Consider the following 20,308-nt stretch of genomic DNA (forward strand, 5'->3'; position numbering starts at 1 on the left):
GAAGGTAGGACCAGAAGCTTTTATTGAGTTATTTTAGTTGATTATGGGTCTGTACCCTCTAAGACTCCACACCAACTCATTAAGAGGTACCCCAGCAACACACACCAAATGTATATGATATTCTGCAATCTTACTGTCCTCCCTCCTCCAAGCAGATCTGTCATTTTAAACACTACTGGTCCAAAAGAACCAATTATTTTGAAAGGTCAGACTTTTTTGAAAATGCATATGAGAAGGTGGCATTTGCTTACATGAGAAATATCAGCTGTAGTTAGTGGCATTTTAAATACTTCTACATGTTATTTAATTATAGATTAACTGACCACACCAAAAATGGTCTAAACTTTACAGTAAAGCATTTGTCTTTGTACTTCGCCCTTTGTTTCTTATTAATGAAAATTATCTTTCCTCTGAATTTCAAACAGTGCTTCTTACTTATAATCAACAAGAATATCTCTCTCAATCTTTTTCTCTTCCAAAAATCAAATAAACTCCTTTTATAGCAATTAAAATAGCTCTATTTTCTTAGAGTTGTCAGCAATTCAAATAATTAAAGACAGTACACAGTAAAACCTCATAAAACAACAAATATTTAAATGCCGTGCAATGAAAACTGTGAATCATCATAGCAGAAATGATGAATACTCTCTTTAAATGCAGTTGAGCATACCGGGTATTTGTCTTTCTTCAAGTGGTAGATTCTAAGCCTAACATCATTCTTTTTGGAGTCCCATTTAGCATCCAGTTTCACATCAGTCCGCGCTCCCTATGAAGGTTCTTCACCCCGAGAACTCTCTTGCCCTAGACATGGTCTTCGTTATGAGGAGCTGGCCAGTAGACAACATAATCCATACCCTGCTGCTGGCTACACCTTTAGCCTGAGCAAGCAGCGTAATCAGAGATCATTAAAACCAGACATATTGACACTACCTGTCACTTAGTAGTTGCCTTGCATTTGTATTTTCTACCAGCAGAAAATTATTTTCTTCAAAGCTGAGATAATTTGGACAAACTATTGGAAGGACCTGCTATTTAGAGGAGACGAGACTTCATTCTGAGAATTTTCTTCTGATTCTTGTCTCCCTAGCCCTCCAATATGTTTAGCCACAGAGACTTTACATTCATTTCTTCTGAAAGGTCTAGGTAATATATAATTCACAGGGGCAAATCTGAAAGAGAAGGAGGAATATTTTCAGGTAAATTTAAATTAATAGTTACACTGTGGCATGGTAGAATCTGCAGCATTTTTAGAGAATACAGAATGCTGGCATGCGAACTAAGCTTTTGTTAAAAAGAAATAAAAAATAGTTACATTAACCTTCAGTGGGTAAAGTGACAGATTGCAAGTGAAGAGGCAGGTATCAGACTGATTTTGATTTATGCAAGAAATTAACAAGACAAGAACTGCATAGAATGAAAAATATACTTCAGTCTTAACTGGAGAGAATCCTACAGCTCTGGAGAATAGTGGGTTACCTGGTATCTACTCAAATTTAAAGAATTAGGGAAACAAAAATAAAACCACAGCAGTCCTGCCATAGCTACCTTCTGGGAAAAAGAAGAATCTCAAGGGGTGCAATATTAAAAATGTTTATTTTCATTCTAAAAGTATTTCATTTAAGATATGAAGTATATATTCTGTGTGGAATTAATTTTATATTAACTTGAGGTTACATTTATATTTTTCAGAGGGGCCTTTGTTGTTAATTTTCATTTTCCATAGTTGTCAGGGGCTCTTTCAAACATGCACTGATATATGACTTACTGTTTGTAAAATGTTATTACATATATCACATCATTACTGTATGTTCAGAACAAACTAAAGGTAGAGCATTTGTTTGGAATGCAAAGATTTAATTGGTTCTAGATTCAGTGAAAAATCTAGCTGTCATATATGGTTCATGTGCTTTTTTTTTTTTGCGTAGTGCAAAGTGCTATCTTCTTTGGTCACTAGAGTTTTCATGGGCCCAGCCAAGCAGACAGATAGTAAGACTATTTACTCTGCTTTTCAGTATTTGTAGTCTCCTTTGTCCAGGTTAGAAGAAAGCAGGATTCACTATTGCAATTGTTCTCCAGTGATGGCTGAGCTGGCTAAAAAAGTTTCTTTTTGAATTATACCTTGTTCTATCAATAACTTGTACTTTGTACAAATACTTGCAGCTATTTGTATCTTTCAGGCATTTGATAGTGTTATGTCAGTGTCGGCACCATTAAACACCAAATGGAATCATTAGCTCCTTTAATTTGTTTTTCCATTGTTATTTTTTAAGGCCAAAGTTGACGGAGCTGTTGATGAAAGAAGAAGTTCCAGAGGCAACTGCAAGCCACATAAATGACATCAGTGCAGCCAGAGAACAGAAGAATTTGCAGAGGAAGATCTGGAGCATTGTGGGTGACTGGCTGCAGTATTATCACACAACCCTAGGTCAAGCACGGTCATAAACCAGCTGGGCACATGGTTTTATGAGCTTACTTCTATATCAGCTGGTACCAGAGTAGACTAAACAGTGCTATGAAAGGCAGTCCCAGACTGACCATCAGGGAATATAGACACTGCTGGCTTGAACACTGAGCTAGAACCTGTTACTCAAATTGGCGAGCAGGTACTTGGGATACATGTTCCTCTGAGGTCAGCAGGTATTTCTATGCTGTTTCCGTACAGCACGGCATTAAAATTGCCAGACAAAAGCTGAAGAAGCCCACCCCGCAACTGACAGCAGTAGAACCGCATCAGAGCGCCACTGCATTCGGACTGATAAGTCATGCAGGAATTGGGCCGTTTAGCGCAAATACAGCAACATGTTAACACACTGTACTGTTCCCGGGGCCAGGCTAATACCTCTGTGTGGTACTGCACCGAGCCAAGCACATCGACTCGGTCAGGGATTGCTGCAGCGAGGTACACTGCGCAGTACAGATGCCCTGTGTAGATCCTTGAGATATAATTGGGTTGACAGACAGCAATTTCCAGTCCTGTACTGAGGAAACTACTGGGGACGTCAAGACAGGCAATGACCTGTCTGATTCCCTCCTTCCTTTTTAGTGCAACTTTTGTTAGACTGAGACTGTGGAAGTGGAGGAAGAAGCATTCAAAAAAGAGGAGGGAAAAAAGTGTGTAGTAACTAAAAAACATTTTTGAAGACTGTTGCTCTATATCCATTAGCTATAACTTTTAAACGAACTATCTGATAAGGTAATCCACTGTGAGTTCATATAACTCCTGAAAGCATAAAAGCCAGGCCTGGGCAGAAGGCTAATATAAACTTGATTTCAGCCTTGAATGGAATGAAATTGACTTAGAGAGCTCATGCTTTGCATTACATGCCATGGGAATCATTCTGTGAGTGCTTGATACATAAAAGCCTCCTTAATAATACAAGCAAAAGCTGTAAGAACATGTTCTGGTTTACAGAATGTTGTTCAGTAAATTCAGGCACTGCCTGAATCTGGTTTCTTTTCTGATTAATCTAGCAGAATACACATTCCATATATTGGAGTCCTCTTACAGGGAAGACAGCTTGAGCTTCACTTTGTTCCTTTGGCATGGTTCATTTTCCCTTTTCTACCTTGTTGACATCGTTTTCAACACTGATAATGTTTTCTTCTGGATTACAATCTAGCCACCAGAAAAACCTGCCAACCTGCCAATTAGTTATACCTAATCCAACAGCAGAGAATTGGTTTTGGGCAGGAAGAGGGAGATATAAAAGGCTGAGGATCAGATTTAAGATCTACCACTTCAGTTAAGACTTTGGCCTTTAGGAGGTCAAGGGAGGTGATCCTTCCCCTCTGCTTAGCGCTAGGAAGGCCATACCTGGAGTACTGTGTCCAGTTCTGGGCTCCTCAGTACAAGAGAGACAGGGATATACTGGAGACAGTCCAGTGAAGGGCCATGAAGATGATTAAGGGACTGGAGCATCCCTCCTATGAGGAAAGGCTGAGAGAGTTGGGGCTGTTCAGCCTGGAGAAGAGAAGGCTTGAGGGATCTCATCGGTGTATGTAAATACCTCAAGGAGGTTACATAGAGGACGGAGACAGGCTCTTTTCAGTGGTGCCCAGCGACAGGACCAGAGGCACTGGGAAAAAACTCAAACCCAGGAGGTTCCCTCTGAATGTCAGGAAATGCTTTTTTACTGTGAGGGTGACCAAGGACTGGCACAGGTTGCCCAGAGAGGTTGTTGAGTCTGTGGAGAGGTTGCTGGAGATATTAAAAAGCCATCTGGACATGGTCTTGGGCAATCAGCTGTCTATGGCCCTGCTTGAGCAGGGGTTTGGACCAGATGATCTCCAGAGGTTCCTTCCAATCTCAAGAATTCTGTTGTTCTGTAATTGTGTGATTAACTTTCACGATTAATTTTCCAGTTTGGATCACAGAGCAAATGAGTTACATTTATAAGTACAAAACCACCATCAGTTACTGGGCCTGCTTTGTCACTGATTTCAGCATTGGTGGTGTATTTCAGGAACGGACCACATACACCTTCAGAAAATGTCTGACCTTCCTCTGTGACCCTTAAGGAAGGCCATAATTCAGTCTACAGATGCTCTGTCAGTTACTTCAGGTATGCAGAGATCACAAGGGAAGAGGAACAAGCCCAGCCAAACTTCCAAGTCAGAAATCCCTCTTCTAAATCAAATGCAGTTGACTCCTCCTTACAGCATGCAGCAGGAACCATACTTCTATCCTGTCAGGTAAATGAGGGGGACAAGGGGAGGAGATGAAAGAACTACTTTTCCCCCAAGTCACTGGTTCTTTTATGATTGCTTACTTATGCCACACAGTAAGAATTTGCATTCTTTTTCCATGAGATGTTATTATCAGTACCTCAGAGCTTTCATATATACTTGGATGATACTCAAAAAGCAGCAACAACAATGAAGCAGCAATTGCAAAGGTTTGGGAAAATGCCCACCTTAGATCCTGAAATACTATTTTGGCAAAAAAGATTATTTTTTCTTATTATCATCAACATTTTGATAGTAGGAACCTAAAAACTCTGTCTGGGAGCAGTGCCTATCTATACCAGCATTTATGAAGAGGCAAGCCCTGTGTGTCATGCGCTTGAATGATGCTTTGCTCTTCCAAGTGCCACCACCTGTCAAGTATAATATATAGAAAATCTGAGCTTCAGACTCATTTTCTAAGAGTTTGTTTAGAGTCATAGTCATACTACTTTGATTCACTTCTTGAAAATGTGTAAGGGAAGTCAGAGAAATGGAAGGAATGTTGTTTTCAATATCTTTCTTGAGTCCTTGCCTTTTCAAGTACCAGACGGTCTGTATTTGATTTCAAATTATCTGATAGTCTCAGACAAATGTCTTTTTATTCAATCCATTAAAGCAAAGAGGTTTACAATATCCTTAGCAATTCTCTCAAACCTGACTTCACCTATCCACCTATCCACACAAGCTAATGCAAGATGCTTGTGTGTTTTGTTTTGCCATTAAACTTTCACTTACTTGCTGTTATTTTCTCATATGGGGATCCTGTTTTACTAAGTAGAAATACCAAATCAGAGAAGGTGCATACAACTCAGTTCAATGTAAACAGAAGGAAGGTACTGTATGTCATTAATTCATGGCAAGGATATCTAAGCTAAGGCTGGACAATGATGTAAACATTTGATGGTAATAGCTTACGGGCAGTTCATTTCTGGATATGGTTTAAGGAGTTCACCTATGCTTCCAAGCTGTTACACCATTGCATGGGATGCATTGCATGTGGATCAAAAGCAGTAGTAACTTTTCACACCTAAGTAATCTACAGCTGTCATTCATGCTGTGCCTGCAGTTTCTCAGAACAGGAAAAAAAGGTGACATGATTCCTCACTGTATTTTTGGTGGCTCAAGGTTCCCTTGCGTCTTTGAGGTGTTTGCTTTTATTGATAACTTTCCTACAGGTGAATAGCAACAGTGCTTTTTCCAAACACAATGATATCTAAAAATGAGCAAAATAAAAGGAGCAAAGTACTTTTAATTTCATACAACTAGTTTGTAGCTCAACTAATAAAGTAGAAATACCATAAATCTCAAGCATTTTATTATTGCTCCTAGTATACTGAAATTGTAATCTTGTTTTACATACATTTGAAGCTGAAAGCCAAAATTTTGCACATTCTCCTGCTGCCTGTGAGATCACTAGTGGTCTCTTTTCCCTGATCCATTTATTTTAGAATTATTTCCTTTTTCCTTCTGCTCCTTCCAGCACAATATACCCCAAGCAAACATCTAATTCAGGCCAGTGCTCCTCATAGCTCTCTCTGTTTTAATGGTTTTCTCTTGGCACAGCCATTTAGGGATTGATCCAGCATTCCTAAATACAGCATCAATCTTTCCATTAGCTTCAGAAGGGCACAGGGGAGGCCTGTGGGATTTAGAGTCTTCTTTTTTTTTTTTTTTTCCCTGGTCCAAAACTTTCGTAGGATTTGCTCTCACTATGAGGAAGTTTCGTTCAAAAGATACTGTCACCTAGAGAGGCGTGGCAGTTTCTTAATGTTGACGTCTTCACTAGAGGTGTGAAGATAAGGCTCTGGAACTTGGCACTCCTGCTGCCTGCCTTACAGGACCAAACAACCTACAGAATTCCACCACCCCCACCCCCAAATGGCAAAGGACTTCTCAAACAAACTAGTCTTCACCATACTCATGAAAAATAAATAATACCAACACACATAGTACATACACATGAATATAAAACGAGTATACTACAATCAGCTGTCTGAGATAAGAGGTGCCTATGAGACCTTCAAATAATTAGGGAGTAGCCTTTGGAGTCTGCCCTTAGCTGCTACCAAAGTTAGCCTGGCTAGCTCATCTGGCTAAAGCCCATCCCTCTTTCTCCTGTTGGCTTGATTTCAGAGGCTGTGTTTTGGGAGAAGCTAGGGTCTCCACAGCACTCATGGTTGCATCAAACCTTAAGAAAGACCTGAAACGTGTAGATAACTGCACGCCTTAGATGGATGACTGGGCCTAGGCCTGTCATTTATAGGGCTGATATTAAATTATTCTTCAATCTGTACTTGATTTATTTTACAATCTAAGTTGCTAACACTTTCCCCTATTTTCTCTTCCTTGTGGCAGGGACAAGCTGTGGGTCACATCGCAGACTGTGCTGCTGTGCTTCAAAGAATTATGACTGGCGAGGAAGGAAAGACATGCAGGTGCAGTAATCATCAGATTCCATATGTGTCAGATCTGGAGTATGATCACCTCATTAACAATCAGTTGTCCTTTAAAGGAGCAGATTATAGTGGTCTGTGTCTCATCTTCACAAACAAGGATCCTAATGAAGACAAGATAGAGCAGCTGTATAAAAGAGAGAATCAGCAGAAGTATGCCTTGTGCTCAGGTGGGTTTACATCAGACAGTAGATAGTTTTTCCAACACTATCAGCTAAGTTGAAAACTTTGAAGAGTCTTTTTGGAATAATTTTCTGTTTATCTGGTTGCTAAAATACCTGAAAAGTTGTCTCACCAGAAACGGCTAACTGATACAACTTCAAATGTGCATTCTACAGGGAATTTAATATTAAAAAAAAAAATACTTCCAAAGTAGGAAAAAAGTTTAGAAATGCAGGGTTTCCTACCAAAAAAGGCCATTTAAAAAAAAACTGTTTCTGAAAACAAAATATTACTTGAATCTGTATCTTTGAAGATGGAGAAAATCACTATTCCCAACTTAAAGGAATTCCTCACATCATTCTTTTTTTCTGGAACAGCTGAGGGAGTAACCCTGAATAATCCCTTGATGTAGACCAGGGACCTCAAATGTTGATTGAAAATCCCTAGAACTGAGTCTGGGGGGCTTTCTAGCTCTGTGGCAGAGTGCCAGAAAACCTTGGGGGTGGTGATGGTGGGTGGCTACTGCGGCATAGCCAGCTCGGAGGATTAGTAACCACAACAGTATTTTGCATCATTTGAGCAGAAACCTGTGATTTGGTAGCAGTGTGACAAAATATCTTTTTTTGAAACATTTTGGTTTCCAGGAATCAGCACTTTCTAATAAAAATGAATTTTAAAAATTCTACACAGAAGCATGCTGCTAGAACATTTCAAACCAGCTCATTTTCCTTACAGTATAAACGTACTGAGTAGTGATTTAATACAAGACTCTGTTCTTACATTCCCATGGCCAAATACTAAGGAAACATGCAGCACAGAGTATCTTTGTGTAAGTGTAGTTAGAAGGACTGGAAATATGAGTAAGTCAAAGTTCAGAAGGGCAAAAAAGCAAAAGTAGGCAATATGAGAAATACTTTAAAACAAGGGATGTTTTTTTTTTTGTTTCAATGTCCCCCTGACATTGTCTATTCTCATAATTACCTGAAAAATTCTCAATAAAGCTAACAGTGGAAGTGGTAGTAGAGACTCAACAGGCATTTTTATCATCTTGACATAGTGGGCACAACAGTAAACACCAGCGACTGCTGTATTCAAAATCTTCCCCTTGTCACTAGACATTTGTGGAGCTGCACTGAAATTAAAATGTTAAGAGGATTTGAGTTTGTGTAGATGCAGGTCCAGTACAAATTAAGGCATTAAAATTACTTCTTTCACTCTGTCTTATTTGTCCATTCCTTGAGAAGCTGGTCACACAGCAACTATAATTTCTGATTTGCATTTGAAAAAGTTAGCATAGAAGGGGTCAAATTCTGGCCTTCATGAAGTCTTTGGGAAAACTCCCATGCATTTCAGCACCAGCAGGATTTTTAGTCCAAGAAGCAAAGACTAAATCTGAATTAAATAGCTAAATTTATATAAAGAGAAGAGGAAGAAAGTAAGGGTGTTTTCAGATCTAAATTTTCATGTTGTTGTTTCCTCCTGGAAGCCTGCCCCAAAAGCCTATTGGGAAATCGGTGGGAAAAAGACTTGTGTCTTGCCTCCTTGTCTCATAGTGTAGTCCTGTAGTTGGCCCCTGTCCACTAACAGCAGGAGCACAAGACTTCTGGAAGCCAGGATTCCAGAGGATTATGGAATCCATAAGGAGGTTGCACAATGACTAGCTACCACCTCTGTTCTTGCAACTATGAAGTTTAGTTTTATAAGTCAGAGGAGATGTTTCTTTTAAGAAGAGAGAAATACACTCACAAAGAACCTGAGAAATTTAGAAGCCTCTGTCATCAAACTTGGAGTCTAAAGAACCACTGCTACCTGGTCTGAAAGAGAAAGGTAATTCAGCTGAGTTCATAAGGACTTATTTAGAAGGAATGTTACTAGCTTAATTGTTCAGGAAAAATTTACAGCTTAATTATAGAATTGTGTTTCCCTTGTTGTTTCAGGGTTCTCTGGATTCCTTTCGTCTCCTCAAATATGGTATCACTCCTGCAGATGCATTTACAGATTGTAAGGGTTCCTTATTGGAAACAAGACATAGGGTAGCTCCTGGCATGTTTTTGGTATGTTAAAACTATTACAGTCAATTATTTAAAACTTTTAATGCTATTACTGTGATCTGGTTACAAAGAGTGACTTTGGGATTGTCACATGTCATGAGTATTCGGGCCGTCAGGAGAGTGGAGTGCTAATATTCCTTCTTCAGGAGTACTGACTTGTCCCAGCAGCCCCAACTCCTCTTTGTCTATTAGCAGTTCAGGATTTACAATGCATCAGGTCATTCTCATTCTACCCGCAAGGGGCAAGAAGCCACAGCATTAGAAAGGGAACATGATTTCTTCCTTTAGACTCTGTGGGTTAGATCTAGCCATCTATATGCACTTAACCCCATTTCTGCTTCATCTGTGGCAAAAAGTCTTGAAGCACATCACACAACAGCATGTTCTGGTCTTTAAAAAAAGAAAACACTTCTGTTTTCCAACATTCTAGAAGTACTTTTTGCAAATTAGGAAAAGGTTTTAAGAACTTTAAGGTCAGTTAGGAACCTTAAAAGGTCAGTTAGAACCTTACAAGGTCAGTTAGGAACGAGCTATTCCTGCAGAAAGAAAAACTTGTCTACATGACGCCTGTCTGTGATCAACTTCTCTGTCCACTGGGTGACACCAGCAGACTATCTGACATTGCTCAGCTGTGTATAGTACCACAGAACACATGTCTGAAGATTAAATTCTTAACTACACAGCTTCTTTTTTCCTGGTAATATTAATATTTCTTTCCTCTCTGGTGGCAAAGTGATATAAATAAATAGGAAAAACACAATGCAGAAAAAACCAAACTTCTCCCAAACCTCTTACATGTAGTTTACAAAGTGAAGAAGACAAAGCGGAAAATACTCTGTAAAATACAAAATGAACTGAGAGCCTGTTGCAGAAAAAAGATGATGATGACACACTTTAGTATGAATGACCCACAGCTGATAAAAATGATTGTTAACAGTTCTGAGGAACACAGGTAACCAATTACAGAGGTGCAGTTTGATTCTGCTCCATGTTACCTTTTTTGCATTCCCATATGCAAATGACTTATTTTTGAAAGAAAAATCAGCATAACAAGAAATTTTTGTGGCTGATGAACTGATTCATTCTTAGAACAGCTCATAAACTTCTTCTGTTTTGAAAATAATTTGAAGACATTCTATGGTGTATGTATGTGCAGCATTTTGGTTTGTTTTGGTTTTGGTTTTTTTTTTACTTTACCTGTAATTCGCTGCTATAATGATAAGCCACCAGTACAAGCTCAGTTTCAGTCAGTACCTACATACAGATGGAAATAAAAGATGCATGAGGAGTAAAACCTGAAACCTAATTAGCCTGTCAGCATGGTCTTAATTACTGTTTGTAAAAACTGAATAGTTCTTTTGCTTGAACAAGAAACTAACCATTGCTTAAGGAAGAATGGAGTTTGTTTTAAGAAGGAATGTGTTAATAGTCCTTGCTATCAGTACTCCTAATGACTTTCAGATGGTAAATAATCAGTCCAAGCAAACAAAAAGTCATAGAATCCTAGAACCGTATTTCACCTGGTTACAACCCCTAAAGCCTTTCAAATGATACAGTGAGCGTTCTATACAGATGAAGCCACCTTTGCTGTTCACAGGGAACTATTCGCCCCATCCTCAAGCAGATCCCAGACATACTCAGATGTTACCATGCTCAGCCAGAACAGCTCTATCTACCAAAAGCAGTAGCAATTCAGAACTGTTTCGCAGGACTGGCTTTGAAGAGCAAGACTTCACCAGAGCTGTACTGCAGGATACAAACATTCCCTGTGGACCAGGGGGCACTAAGGAAACATGCCAGAGGTAGCAGCTCCAGCTCTCATGTTATCTTCGCACAGCAGTGACTTGCAAAGACCAGGAGAAAAGTGAGAAGCTGTCAAATGCAACTCTACCAGAAGTCACAAATTGGAAAGGACCACAGTCACTTCCAGAGCAGCTCAAAAGCAAAATAATGAATAATATTCAGAAATTCTGGAACCTAAAATAGGCTACGGTGCTTTTCTGTTGGACAACAGCATGACCTCTGCTGAGGAACTGGGACTAGCCTGAGTGCACTTTAGAAGTAATAATCACTAAGAATGAAGTCACTACATCTAGGGTAGAATAGAACTGTCCTTTTTTTTTTTTGCAGTTCTGAAAAATCAGTCATGTGTCAGAGATGACAAAATTCCAGGTCATGCTTGATTGTCTGGAATGCTCAAAGCTGATCAGAGAGAGCTCCAAAGGATTGTGCAATGCTCAGTAACTAATGATCAGTTGGTGTGTGAAATTCACTGTCAGTAACTGCAGAGTAATTTACATGGAGGAAAAGCATGGTAATTATTTATATAGCTGCAAAGATGGACACAATAGTTCTTAACACTGAAGAGATCAAAGACTCGTTCACTGACATGTTCCTGAAAACATCTGATAAGTGCTCTGCCACAGTCATAAGGTAAGCAGAATGTTAATTAAAGGGTAGATAAAACATTCTTGAGATTCTGGTATACAGCACATGACTGCCTTCACTACATCTCAAAAAAGGATGTAGTATGGCATGGCTGTTTGTATAAGGAAGGACCAAATAGGGCAGCTTACAGAAGAGGCTAAGATGAGTATGAGAAAGCTTTATAAAGCAAAAGTGGTGTGGCAAAAGAATAAGAAATAATTATTCATTGTTCCTTAAAACACAGAAATTATCAGACACCAATGAAGAGATAAGCATGGGATTTAAAACTAAAGGAAGTTCTTTTTCTCACAGCACATCATTAAATTGTGGAACTTTTTGCCACAGGATGTTGTGGAAGCCAAAAGCATAAGTGTGTTCAAAATGGAATTAGATACATTCCTGAAGGTTAGCTCCACTGGCAGCTATCAAACATGGTGGCCCAGACACAGCTTTTGGTTGAGGAAATCCCTGAATTGTTAACTGCTTATGGCTGATAACAGGTCACAAAGAACAGGATTTTCTTATAAAAGCTCTTCCACTCCTCCCCCAGCTACCAACCACTCACAGGGACAGGACACTGGATGGGTTAGATGAGCCTTTGGTATAATCTTGCACAGCTGCTTTTACACCAGTATGTGCAAGGTTATTGCTTTAATTGGGGTAAAACTTTAATAAAAGGATTAGGGGGGAAAACGCACAGAGGTCATGAGAAGAATGTTCTTTGCCTCTGAAATCATGCTCAGTGACATATATCAAACAATGCTGTATATATTTTCATTTGTAAAGGGTCAATAATGCACATTTAATGTTCCCAGGAAGGGAAGGTCTCTCTCAAACTGTGTAAAAGTAGGATTAAAAATTTACTTAATTTTACTTGCTTTCTTCTTGAGGCAGATAACTGATTTCCTCTGTTCCTTGGGAATTTCCTCAGATGATCAGGAAAAAAACTTCAAAATAAAACGCAATTGTCCTCTGTGCCTAATGACTCAAAAGGCTACCCTTAGTACACTTAGAAGGACAGAGTCCATCCTTAATTTCCTACTAAAATAACTATTGTTCAGCTAAATAAATATAAGTGAGTTTAGGAGAGGGAATTTGTGGCTTCAAAGGCAAGAAGGAAATGTTGTATGATATTAAACATTTGCTTTTAGACAGCTTTCTATATAGCCTTTTAGATGCCTCAAGGAAATGGTTTTACAGAAGCATTACAATAATGCAGTTGCTCCCAGGGGCAGTTGCTTCTCTCTGATCGTGGCATGCACTTCCTGCCATATGGACAATCCCACTCTCCCCCTGCCCCCCATTGAAAGATCTTCAGCCAGGACTTAATTTTTGTGCCTTCAAAATGTTAGGGAGCTGTGTGCTTGAGGGGCAGGAGGCAGAAGGGAACCAAAGTTTTCATTTTATTTACAAGAAGTGGCTTTTCAAAAGCATTGTTTGTGCCGAGTTAAAAAAAACCAACAACTAAACACCAAACATTCCTGCTGTTTTCTTTCCCATAGTATTTCCATTCCTCTTTTTTCTAAAGTAGATACCTTTTCTGTGTAATTTACAAACTTAAAATCATACATGATATGTGAAGAAATTACTGGGACAACAAACATAAAGCTAACAATAACAAAGCATGGTGTGCTTGCATACATAGGCAAACACACACTGCTGTTGCAGGTTAAGAATGAACTTAAGCCGATGTAATTGCTTTAATCCATCAGTGCTGTACTACACGGAATGGTGGTTAAATACGGTGAAAGCTAGCTGAGGGGAAGTGGCATCGAATAATTAGATTTCTAGATTTATAATCATCTCTGGATGTCACTGACTGAGGGCTAGCAGCATAATTCTTAAAGATTGCATTTCCCAGTTTCTGGAGCATGTCAGACTGACACTGTGATGCAATGGAGAGGAGAAGGCAACTTAAGGTCAAAACCAGATCCATGGGTCTGGAAATGTGTTCCTGCCCCGAAGACTGCAACATGAGCTGTGAAAGTTCCTTATGTTTACTTAGCTCTCACTTGCGGTGCGGCTATGCAGTAACAGATGGAAAGCAGCAGCTTTAGACTTCAATCCATTAGTCCAGATCCTCTGTTTATCCCAAACCACAAAGGTAACAGGCCTCTCCAGCAAGCAGCAGTGTACCCAGTTTGTGCCACTGGTGGTAACCTGCTAAGTGTGAAACAAGAAGTTTCCCAAATGCGTAAGGAAGATAGAAGAGGAAAAATAAAAAGGGAAACAAAGCAGGAAGGGGAGAAAGCTTACCCTCATCAACACCTGCTGCATTTGCCATTAGTGGTGAAATTCATACACACCTGTAAGACATCTGTGGAGAAATCAGCCATCCAAGCATAGATGCAAGGCCTAGGACGAAGAGCAGGAGAATCCATGGTTTTTTTCCTCCCAAGATGGGAATATGTACAAGACTTCCAGAAAAGGCCAGGTGAAACCACAGCCTGACTTTAACCTAACCCAAACCTTCCCATCCCCAACCAGTGTTCTGGCATGGAGGTTTGAGATGGGAAACGTAACACAGTTAATTAAATCCACTAGTGACTTTTTTATTGCCGTTCCTACAGGCTGAAAATATTGAGACAGCCTAGCCATAAGGGGCAGTACACATTTATAACTGGTTGTACAAGCCAAGCTAAACTATCAGTATAAGAAACTTGACAGATGAGGTTTTCATGATTCTTCTCCCTTGAAAAATAAAGTACTGTCCTGGAAAAGGTGAGGGAAAATCACGACAGTCCATTTCATTCCAGATGATCTCCAAAACTTTTTAATGGAATGCTAGGTTCTATAATTGCATTTGCCTTGCAGCCTTGCCAGCTTCTTCAGTGCACTCACTGCAATACAGGCTGAATGCTTTGAGCTGATTGTGCAGCTCATCAATAGCATGGAAGGATTTCATGCAATTGAGGCCATTCAGTGAGTCTGGACTTCTCTGGATTCAAGAGCTGATGGCAGTCTTCTCGGAATATAATTCAAAATTGTTTCTGCCATTTTCTGCCGCAGATAATCAAGATTACAATGTTTTTTAGTAATTCTTCTCCAGTAAAAATAACGCTTATGACATAAGCCCAGGATGTGCGATCCCCTATTTGTACACAGAACCCAAAAACACACCCAGCAACTGTTTGTACAGTCTTCTGTTTCACAAAACCTATTCTGGAAAGGCCATTGTCAGGGACTTACAGGATAATCAGTCTCTATGCTTCTTCTACTCTTAAACTTCTTTGACTAAATAAGAACACCAGTTTGCTCATTGTGTGCTGATAACGTACATGTTTGCTTATTAACCATTAGATTATTCATTATCTCATTCCAAATTGTTCAGCCAAGCAGCTGTCAAACAGTAACAAAGTTTTGTTACTGTCATCCTACTGAACTTCTGTTTTCAGTTAGGTCTCTAGTTTGGCAGATCTTCTGCAATGACGGTTCTTTATTTCCTCCATAGTCTAGACCAGGGGTCCTCAAACTACGGCCCCCCAGGGTCCTCAATCCGGCCCCCGGTATTTACAGACACCCCCACCCCCCCCCGCCGGGGGTTGAGGGGGGGGAACCAAGCAGCCGCAGGTGACTGCCTGCCACTGCATCCGCGCGCCGGGCCCCTGGTTAAAAAGTTTGAGGACCCCTGGTCTAGAAACAACCTCAAGAGGCCACCTAGCCTTGCCATTTTCACCAGTACAAAATTAACTATATCAGTGCTATTACGGAGACAAGAGATGGTACGGTCCTGACAGAGCTGTACACACCTACAAAACAGACCTTTAGTCTTGAATTGGTTTTCTAAAGTCTTTCACAGCTCCCAAAGGGAAACGGGCACTTCCATACTGTAGTTAATCTCCTTCCAGTGTAGAACGGAAGCGGGTCAAATGAATCACATGCTGGAAATGCATTTTTCTGCTCCATGGGATTCAGCCGTAGGTGAGGTGAATTCCACTCTTGCTGCTTAACCTGTTCATAAAGACTCAGTGACAGAGAAGCCACAATATACTTACAAAAATACTTCTGAATGCTTTTATACTGATATTGCTTGACATCTTTTTCTATTTAATTTTGTCTTCCTGTCGTTAAAGCCCATTATTTCTTGCTCTTTTTATCATAGACATGGAAAAGAGATTGTTCTCTTCCTTTCTGTAGCAGGTTATATTTTTATGTCCTTTCTGTCTCCTATAACTATACTCCCATAGTCAGTTTTCATGTCTGTATATCAAACAAACAGATGTTATGCAACCTTTCTTGATAGTTCATATTTTCTGGACCTCTAGTCATTCCCCTCGCTTTCCTGAAGATTCTTTCTGGTTGATATGCATTTGGCCACTTCAGCACTGCTGAGCTTACAGGTTATATTTTGTATTTCACAGGTTGATTCCTATTTGCACACCCCACAACGATTAAAAGTTATATGTCATCATCAGCCCAGATAATCTGTAACATGAAAAGGACAGCTCAACTATCTTGTTTGTACATTACCAGCCCAAGAAGGGTGGTACTACAAAACCCAAACAGATAACAAAGCTTTCATTGAATGTATTTCAATGCTGGTGATTAAATCTAAATGAACTTTAGCATGGGCAAATCTTTTTTTACTTGAACATCTGAATGCACATGCATGTATATACATGAATTTGTCAAGTTGCTTCTCTAAGGGGCAATCTGAATGAACAGAGTTGTTTCTGTAATACGAACGTGTGAAGTTTGCTAATCTGCATGAAATATTCCTCGACAGAAGGAAGAAGGAAATTAACCTTGAGAATGACCGTCTCAGTCAAAAAAGCCAGGGAAAGAGAACTTGTGGTAACTTTAAGACAGCCACATTTTACTCCTTCCGTCAGCTAGAAAGATGTTGAAGGGCACATAAGGGGAAAAGTATGGGCTGAACTCCCAAAACCTCTACTGTGGATTGCTTAATGTCTGTGTTTAATATCTAAAATTTCCCTTTCTCCCAAAGGTTAAAAGGAATCAGGACAGAGATATATATGCTTATAAAACCAACCTACCATGGCCAATAATAAAACATCTTTTATTTTGGCTTTTTTTAATGTTCTGACATATTATTGCTCTGAAGTTCAGAATTTCTTTAGTATTAAAGTTCATCTTTGACCTTTTGCCTTTTTATGTGGAAGAATTAGTCAAGGAGGAAAAAAACCATTCCTCTTTGCCCTGGCTTGCTTATTATGACTCCCTCAAGAATTTCAGTCTGAGGCCATTTGCCAGAACTATGTTTAGCTCTGAGAGGAGAAGGAACCTCCCCCTACTCTGAAATGCTGCCATCCAAGTTTATCTCTTGGCTTTCACTAAAGTCTTGGGTTTTAAAACACTCTGGATTAAATTTGCCCCAGTAAGGGGTAAAAGAGTTTTGCTACGCCTGTTTGTGTCCACTGAGAAAAGTTGACCTTCAGAGCTACTTGCTAATGAACCTTCTTATTCTATAAAATCCTTGTGTTTTAGGAGTGAACCAAGCCAGAAAGATACCTTGTAGAAGATAAAATTCTTACTCATGCCATAAAATGCCAGCCTGTGTAAGTCACATGCTACAGAAGGCCATAATGAGAGTGACAGGAATTTGAAAACCATTGGAAAACTTTGACTGGTAACATTTATGTATTATGCAAGCAAGCAAAGCTTCAAGCATACTTGAATTTTATGCTTGAAGGCACAAATTGATTGCTTGTGGTGGAAGGAATAATGAAATTCCTCCATGTCATAACATCACAGAATCAGCCAGGTGAATTGTAATGGAAAGGGCTACATTCCTCTGACAGCGATGGTGATTGCCAGAGGCAGCCTTCTCATTTATTTTCACTTAGCAAAGTTGCAATGTATTGTGTATTCATGCATCAGATCATCTTTGGAATACATTTATCTACCCCTTCTATCAGCCTCTTCATTTTGTACAATTATAGAACACATACGTATCAGAGAACAGGGGTGCTATTTGCAAGGCATTCTGTGCGCAACCCTGCAGTGGCAAAAGGTTCCTTCCCTATCTGCTTGTTACAGTTTTCATCACTAGCCACACTGAAACAGATTCAGAGCTCTGAATGAAATAACAGAACCGGTACATACCACACCACATTTTGGCAGAATGAATGATAATGCCAGTGGTTAGACAAAGCCAAAGTGTTGTGCGTTGCTTCCTCATTCATGTGGCCATGAAAGGCAATTAAATGGACAACACAACATCTAAGGGTTTGCAGCAGCAAGCAGCAGCTAGTTCTGATTATCTGTATCAGGAACCCGAAGGCCAGAACAGACCAGGGAGTGGTGACCAAACCAGAGCACAAATCCCTGGCATATGGCTGCAGGTGGCTGCAGGTTTCTTCTCTTGCTCTCTGTGCTCCCACCATAGGCAAGGAAAGAACATGCACAACTGAGGGAGAATGATAACAGAGATACAGAGGAAAAGTATGAGAGACTGGATGCCAGATCAGGATGGTCTGTGTAAGGAGAAATGCAATAGGGAAGCGGAGGTAAGACCAGTTGTGGGAAGCAAGAGGAGGTACTGATTACAAAAAAAGTAAGAAGCAGGGAAAGAAACATACATACATGTAAAGTATGAGGAAGAAACTGAAATGAGAATAGGAAAATGAAGAGAGAGTCAGGAAAGTCTGGGCAAATAAGAAAGAGTTTGCCTCAAGGGGAAAGCACACAGACATGAAGGGGTACATATAGCCAGAGAATCAGTAGCTGAGGCCAAATGTTACTGTCATTTCCACCTGCTGATGTACACTCAAAACTGTACCCCAAGGGGAGCTTACAGGAGTCGCTTTGGTGAGATGCTGACGCTGCTCACAACACTGGATTTAAGCAAGGGAGCAGAGAAATGAGGACCTGTGTCACAGTGTAACTGTATTATACTGCTTATCACTTCCAAATCTGCACGGTTGCGAGTGCTCCTCTCACTCAGGTTAACAGACCTCTTCATAATAATGAGACAAGCTACTTGACTGAAAGCAAAATGTTTCAGAGCTGCGTACAACAGTGCTGTCATAATAACTTTTGCCTATAAAACTGAAAAATGCATGATGTAAAATGGTTTTTCCCTCTCAATTTCCCACAAGTAAAGGCAGTGTTCTACATCATGTTCATTACTGGCTATATTACAGATGAGTACGTACTGGTGTGAGCATACGATGAAAACAGTTCAGTGGTCCTCTGGATCTTCTCATAGCCAATACAACCATTGTTACTTGGATGTGTGTTATCCTGAAGTATTCGAAGAGTCTTGGAGTCCTGCATGCTGAGAACGAAATAAGCCAGATGCTTCCAGTTGTGTAACACTGGGGACATCCCACAACACCAGCAGCTTTAGATAGTCCATCAGCTTAAATGATTCTTATAAATTCAATGAAGCCGATCTGCACTTACACAAAGGCTCCTGTGCATTGCCAGAATGACACAGGCTTTCACATCAGTGAGAATCTGGCCCAGCTACGTTACTGCTTCTTTACTGACCGAGAAAAGGCTGATGCTCTCGCCTTCATTCTTTTTATATCTACTATTTCAACAGTCTTTTTTTTAAGTCCTAATTTGGAGATTATCCATATGTTGTATCTTAGTGGAACTGTCTTTGCAACATGTGGAAGAAGTATTTATCTTTTCTTGAACTTCCTGTGGTAATTTTGAGTCTGGGGACATTAAATCCAAAAGGCCCAACTCAACAAGCCAATCCAAACCAAACTGAAATAGTGTAACAATCCAGAAGGCTTCCCCCTTTCATTTCTTGAGATCTCAGTACAAAATGCATCATCTACCTTGTTTAAGAATTCTAAGTTCTAGCACAAAACAGAATTTGGCTTTTAACTCATCTGTTTTGTTGAGGATGTCATAAGATAATAATCTACAAATGCCAGTTTTGGGAAACATGCAAATGATTGAGACGCCGTGAAATATACTTCAGAATCAAAAGCATGATTGAAACAGTGGAAATAGAGCTGGAAAATGTTTCTGGATCTTTCTGAACAGTTCTGAATTAGCTTTAGTCTCCTGGTTTACTTTTCCAGGGAGAGAAAATTGCTAAAGTTTCAGATTTTGCCCGTATTTTGAATCCATATGGCTTTGAATGTCAGGCCTAGTTAATTCCTATAGATTTACAATCACTTGTTAAATGGCCTTGGTCACCCTTCTTCTCTGGAAGACCATTTCCAATGAAATACAGTATTTAAACAGGAAAGGTCACTGCTACTTACAAAAGTTTAGAAGTACGAGATTCTACTTCTACCCATTAGAAAAAAAAAAAAAAAAAAAAGAATAATATTTAGTTAACATATGCACCCCCCCCCCCCCAATAAACAGCTGTTTTTTCCTATGCCTAACATATCTGTCTGTGTTCATCTTCAAATATGTCATATTATGCCACACCTAAACTGAAATATTACTGGGACGGATGGTAGTGGGTTTTGGTAGCCCATGAAGCAACATGATAAATGTTGTTCTATGTGCTCCAGTATGCGGTGTTTCACAGTCTTGGAGGGACTAGAAAAAACAGGA

This window comes from Falco rusticolus, chromosome 5 (assembly GCF_015220075.1).
Source record: "Falco rusticolus isolate bFalRus1 chromosome 5, bFalRus1.pri, whole genome shotgun sequence".
Lineage (NCBI taxonomy): Eukaryota > Metazoa > Chordata > Aves > Falconiformes > Falconidae > Falco > Falco rusticolus.